This window comes from Oncorhynchus mykiss, chromosome 16 (genome assembly GCF_057628025.1).
Source record: "Oncorhynchus mykiss isolate SJ-2025 chromosome 16, ASM5762802v1, whole genome shotgun sequence".
NCBI classification, from domain to species: Eukaryota; Metazoa; Chordata; class Actinopteri; order Salmoniformes; family Salmonidae; genus Oncorhynchus; species Oncorhynchus mykiss.
This window is the reverse complement of record NC_143037.1, coordinates 27141504-27146945: the sequence shown is the minus strand read 5'-3', so window position 1 is coordinate 27146945 and position 5442 is coordinate 27141504.

Here is a 5442-nt window from a genome sequence, read left to right as displayed (position 1 = left end):
TCGGTGACTCAGTGTCATAGTTATCCTGATAACAGATTCAAATTGACGCAACCCTAACAGCCGTACGCACTACCCTCTCTAGTGCCTTGCGGTCGAAGGCCGGGCAGTAGCCATACCAGGCAGTGATGCAACCCGTCGGCTGCTCTCGATGGTGCAGCTGTAAAACCTTTTGAGGATCTGAGGACCCATGCCAAATCTTTTTAGTCTCCTGAGGGGGAATAGATTTTGTTGTGCCCTCTTCACGACTGTCTTGATGTGCTTGGACCATGTTAGTTTGTTGATGATGTGGACGCCAAGGAGCTTGAAGCTCTCAACCTGCTCCACTACAGCCCCGTCGATGAGAATGGGGGGTGCTCCGTCCTCCTTTTCCTGTAGTCAACAACATCTCATTTGTCTTGATCACAATGAGGGAGAGGTTGTTGTCCTTGCACCACATGGTCAGGTCTCTGATCTCCTCCCTATAGGCTGTCTCATTGTTGTCGGTGATCACTGTTGTGTCATCAGTGAACTTAATGATGGTGTTGGAGTCATGTCTGGCTGTGTAGTAATGAGTGAACAGGGAGTACAGGAGGGGATTGCGCTCGCACCCCTGAGGGGCCCTTGTGTTGAGGATCAGCGTGGCGGATGTGTTGTTACCTACCCTTACCACCTAGGAGTGGCCCGTCAGGAAGTCCAGGATCCAGTTGCAGAGGGAGGTGTTTAGTCTGTGGCAAACCTCTTCAAGGTTAGGAGCGTTTGTCACAAATTAAGTGGTAAACTGTCACCAAATCACCCAAGAATGAGAGTTCTTTCGAACAGGACAGTACCTGTGTGTTTGTTTCTCCGTCCTGGTCCACCCGGGCCGTAGGCGAGGTCAAGGATAGCAGGGTTTGGTACACGAATCGGGTTCTCGGTAGTTCCAGGTCCAAACGCCAACAGGTGTAAGTCCAAAACAATCCAGCTCCTACACGGTAAATCCAGCCAATCTCTATGGTCTCTTTCTCTATTGTTCATAGATCCTTCCAGCACTCTCTCTCCCTCTTCCTGGTTTTTCTTGACCCTTTATCTGTGGGTCGGCTCCACCTTCTGAGGGTTCCCCTTGCTTCTGGGACTTGTAGTTTTGGCGGTCGGTCATTTTGTGATCTGTAGTTCTGACAGTGGTGGCCATTTTACTGATCGGGCAGAGCCCGTTTATTAGTTCTGCTCTCACATATCTGCCATTTATCACTCCCCCTTCTTTGCCACAAGTCCCAGGGTCCTTAGCTTAGTGATGAGCTTAGAGGGCACTATGGTGTTGAACGCTGAGCTTTAGTCAATGAATAGCATTTTTACATAAGTGTTCCTTTTGTCCATGTGGGAAAGGGCAGTGTGGAGAGCAATAGTGATTGCATCATCTGTGGATCTGTTGGTGCGGTACGCAAATTGGAGTGGGTCTAGGGTTTCTGGGATAATGGTGTTGATGTCAGCCATGACCAGCCTTTCAAAGCATTTAATGGCTACAGATGTAGGTGCTACTGGTCGGTAGTCATTTAGGCAGGTTACCTTAGTGTTCTTGGACACAGGGACTATGGTGGTCTGCTTGAAACATGTTGGTATTACAGACTCCGACAGGGAGATGTTGAAAATGTCAGTGAAGACACATGCCAGTTGGTTAGCGCATGCTCGGAGTACAAGTCCTGGTAATCCGTCTGGCCCAGCGGCCTTGTGAATGTTGGCCTGTTTAAAGGTCTTACACACATATGCTGCGGAGAGCGTGATCATGCAGTCGTCCGGAACAGCTGATCCTCTCATGCATGTTTCAGTGTTACTTGCCTCGAAGCGAGCTTAGAAGGTATTTAGCTCGTCTGGTAGGCTCGTGTAACTGAGCAGCTCTCGGCTGTGCTTCCCTTTGTAGTCTGTAATAGTTTGCAAGCCCTGACACATCCAACGAGCTTTGGAGCCGGTGTAGTACGATTCCATATTTATGCTTTGTCTGTTTGATGGTTCGTCGGAGGGCATAGCGGGATTTCTTATAAGCTTCCGGGTTAGAGTCCCACTCCTTGAAAGCGGCAGCTCTACCCTCTAGCTCAGTGCGAATGTTGCCTGTAATCCATGGCTTCTGGTTGGGGTTTGTATGTACAGTCACTGTGGGGACGACAATCTCGATGCACTTATTGATAAAGCCAGTGACTGATGTGGTGTACTCCTCAATGCCATCGGAAGAATCCCGGAATATGTTCTAGTCTGTGCTAGCAAAACAGTCCTGTAGTTTAGCATCTGCTTCTACTGACCACTTTTTTTATAGACCGAGTCACTGGTGCTTCCTGCTTTAATTTTTGCTTGTAAGCAGGAATCGGGAGGATAGAGTTATGGTCAAATTTGCTAAATGGAGCGCGAGGGAGAGCTTTGTAAGCATCTCTGTGTGTGGAAGGAAAGGTAGTCTAGAATGTTTTTCTCCCTCTGGTTGCACATTTAACATGCTGATCGACATTAGGTAAAACTGATTTCAGTTTGCCTGCATTAAACTCCCCAGCCACTAGGAGCGCCACCTCTGGATGAGCATTTTCCTGTTTGCTTATGGCGGAATACAGCTCATTGAGTGCGGTTTTAGTGCCAGCCTCGGTCTGTGGTGGTATGTAAGACAGCTACGAAAAATACATATGAAAACTCTCTAGGTAGATAGAGTATCTCATGAGAAGCTGTAGACCGCACTAACTCAGGCGAGCAAAACCTTGAGACTTCCTTAGATATCGTGCACCAGCTATTGTTTACAAATATGCATAAGCCCCCACCCCGTGTCTTACCAGAGGCAGCTGTCCTACCGATAGTGTATAACCCGCCAGCTGTATGTTCTTCATGTCGTCGTTCAGCCACGACTCGGTGAAACATTAGATATTACAGTTTTTTTTGTCCTGTTGGTAGGATATACATGCTTTCAGTTTGTTACGAAAAAACAAACAAAATTGCATGGTTGGTTAAGAGCCGATAAGTTAGGCTCTACACCGGATTATAGTGCTTCATTTAAATAATTTCTTTGGCCACTTTAGTTGTGATATAAACCTTATCAAAACATATAGGCCTATGCGCTAGGCTACATAAGGTGTGTGTCTATGATTTGAAAAAGTCGCAAAAAAAGCATGGGCTATTTATTTCCTTAAACTGGGCATTATTCAGAAGTGATAATATATAATTCACAAGTGATAGGCTAATATTGTCACACATCACACTATTCTTGATTTAATCTTGTCTTTACATATACTAAATAATATGTGTGAAATTTGTTTTGATTGAGAATGGACCATTATCATGCACCTGTCTCTAAACAGGGGCAGTGGGAAAAAAATACATGTAATCTATGCACTTAAATAGCGAATGGAGGGTGCTTTTCCCGTGGTTCATTTTCATGTCAGTCAGGTAGGGTATACTCCTGTTGTAAAGATCAGCAATGCGCTTAATATTAGGAAAGTTGAGAAATAAATATAGTAGGCCTAGCCTATAGAAAGCTGATGGGATCCTCCTCTTTTTAATAGAGGCCATCATCTCTGTTTTCTCACGCAATTGCATAGCCTATAGAAATGTTGCACAACATGAGCTCATGGGCTCTAATGAAGTGTTTCACTAGATTTTTGATTACATTTGCATTAATGTCAGAGTGATTAGAGGGACAAGGGAGTGCTGAGTACCAGTGAGTTAGCAAGTTTGGTTGGCTGCTAATGACCAGCAGCAGCGCTTGGAGATGCCTAATTACCATGACTAAACGATCATGTGGAATTTGACTGCCATCATGAATCGTGGCCGCTGGTGTGACAGTAATATGGCCACGGTAACAGCCGTACCTAAGGCCCTCACAAAGTTCTAGAGATACACCATTGAGAGCATCCTGTCAGGCTGCATCACCACCTGGTATGGCAACTGCACCATCTGCAACTCAATATTAGGAATATGTTCTTCATATTTTCTACACTCAGTGTGTGTATAAATGTATATAGCTAGCTACCATTGCCACCTCCTCCCCTTCTGTGGGGTTTATCGGCGGCTGGCATCCAACGTTATTGTGAATTTAACGCCACCTACTGTACTGGAGCGATCCCGTCTCCCGCCTGTACTAGCTTAAAAATGTACCAACAGTAGTATAAAAAGGGCTTTCTGCAGATGCAGGAATGCCCACACGCAGGCCGCAATTGCACCCTTCTCACCTAAACAGGAAACTGCATCATCACGTAGCCGAAATCAACAAAGCTAGCTTTTATGCTTGCTAGCTATGTCATTGTACTCAATGTAGCAGCATGATCAACTAGTGCTAGCAATTCAGTGAACAACTATCCCAGAATGTGAATATTTAACACGAATAATAAACAAGTAAATAAGTAACAGAATTGATCAGAATTGATTTTCTCAGTACCTGTTAGTGAATTAAGCTGACACCGACAGAATAATTTTATGTGGGGTCCTCTCGCAAATTGCTTGTCTGCTGCTTCATCGTTGTGGACGCATGACAGGTAAGTTTCATGCATTGTACAGAGGCTGAAACAAAAACGAATAATGAAAATATGAAACGATTTTGCTTACTGCTGAAGAATGATAAATAGCCAAAATAGTGGTGTTTCAATGTCAAGCTAATATTGCATTGCAATAGGACTGCTAGTGTTTCATTTCCAATGAGCAGGCTTGCATTGTGATAAATTCAGACAACTATAACAGCCATGCATATTATTAAATGACACTGATGTTCAAGATAGCTTGGTTTTATATTCACCTTATGCATTGATAACTAATATTGATAGACAAAATTATGCAATACAACTAGATTAGAAGAATACTTCATCCTAATGTAAGCTAAATGCATTGGATACAAAACAGACACTGGCATATTATAAAGGAGAACATGTCCTATTTAATTATTGTATATTCATGCATATCAAACAGGAATATACACTGAACAAAAACATAAATGCAACATGTAAAGTGTTGGTCCCATGTTTCATGAGCTGAAATAAAAGATCCCAAAAATGTTCCATATGCACAAAAAGCTTATTTTTGTACAATTTTGTGCAGAAATGTTTTTACAGCCCTGTTAGTGAGCTTTCCTCCTTTGCCAAGCTATTGCATCCACCTGGCAGGTGTGCCATGTAAAGAAGCTAATTAAAGAGCATGATCACTACACAGGTGCACCTTGTACTGGGGCAATAAAAGGCCACTCTAAAATGTGTTGTTTTGTCACACAACACAATGTCACAGATGTCTCAAGTTGAGGGAGTGTGCAATTCTCTGTTGCCAGTGAATTGAAAGTCAATTACACTACCATAAGCTGCCTCTAACGTTGTTTTAGGGAATTTGGCAGTACGTCCAACCGGCCTTAGAACCCCAGATCACGTGTAACCACGCAAGCCCAGGACCTCCACATCTAGTTTCTTCACCAGCGGGATCGTCTGAGACCATCCACCGGACAGCTGATGAAACTCTAGTTTTGCACTACCTGTCAGA